Consider the following 1,424-nt stretch of genomic DNA (forward strand, 5'->3'; position numbering starts at 1 on the left):
ATCTTACAAGGCTGAATGTGCATCTTCACTTGTTTTTGTGATGGCGGTCACCACCACACGTCTTCATATAAAATAAATGTACATTCACATATATTATGTCACGAAAATGACATTTCTCATGAGAATCCAACCCTTATATTGCATCTGTAGGACTCCGTATTTACTTTGTATTTGGATGTAGGTGAACGAGAGTTAAGGTTAGAAACGTAAGAAAAGATCTGAACCCACGAATTCCATTTTTAATCTCTTGTCCACCCATGAATTGCGTTTCTCGCAGGATTTGATGTGGTGCATTTCCGTGCATCACATTCTAATGTGTATCCAAAGGTAGACATCTTATTTTAATAAATTATAGATTTAATTTTGAAAGATTTTTAGAAAATAAAGACTAGTATTTTATATCATAGTAATATAGAGGAGCGATCAATTGCAAACCACTCTAATTTGTGAAAACCCTACAAACCAATCTCATTCATCCATTTTTTTGATCAATGGTCAAGATTAATTAGTGTTATATTAGAAAATTAAAAAAAATTAATTTTTAATTAAAAAAAGGGCAAAATCGGCAAATCACCCATATGAATTTGTTTCACTGTATGAAACTATATTTCATCACTGTCCTCTTCACTGTATGCAACTATTTCACTGAATGAAACTATATTTCATCATTGTATGCAACTATTGCACTGTATGAAAAACATTATTTCATCACTGTATGAATCTGGTTCACTTATTCATCTGTATTTCTTAACTAGATGAACATGTACTTCTTCATTGTATGAATCTGTTTTACAATATTTATTCACATGTGTGAATCTGGTTCACTGTATTAATCTGTCATCTTCATTGTATGCAACTATTTCACTGTTTTACCGTTTTATATTTAAAAATGATTGATTTACACTTTCCATATAAACGGTTTCTATATTTACATTTCCATATTTTAAAATAATTAAATCATTTCCAATATTAACCATTATACAGTAAAATGACAATTATACCCTTATTTATTAAAATTAAAGAATAAAAAACAGAAATTTCCTATTGGTCGAGAGTGATGTGCATAGTTTTCACGAATCAGCCGGTTTGTAATCTAACCTGCCTCTAGTAATATATATATATATATATATATATATATATATATATAGAGAGAGAGAGAGAGAGAGAGAGGAGCGATCAAATGAAAACCACTCTAATTTGTAAAAACCGTAAAACTACTCTCATCCGTCGTAATCTTATGAAATTATTTCATGAAATTGTTTAATCTTGTGAAATTGTTTCATATACTACTTTTTTTTTGATTAAGTTATTTCATATATGGTTATGAAATTATTTCATATACTACTTAATGAAATTTTAATGAAACTGTTTCATGTATTTCTCTAAAATTAAAATAATGAAGATGATAATCTATACTATCTTAT

Source organism: Cynara cardunculus, assembly GCF_001531365.2.
Source record: "Cynara cardunculus var. scolymus isolate 2C chromosome LG 3, CcrdV1, whole genome shotgun sequence".
Taxonomy (NCBI): domain Eukaryota; kingdom Viridiplantae; phylum Streptophyta; class Magnoliopsida; order Asterales; family Asteraceae; genus Cynara; species Cynara cardunculus.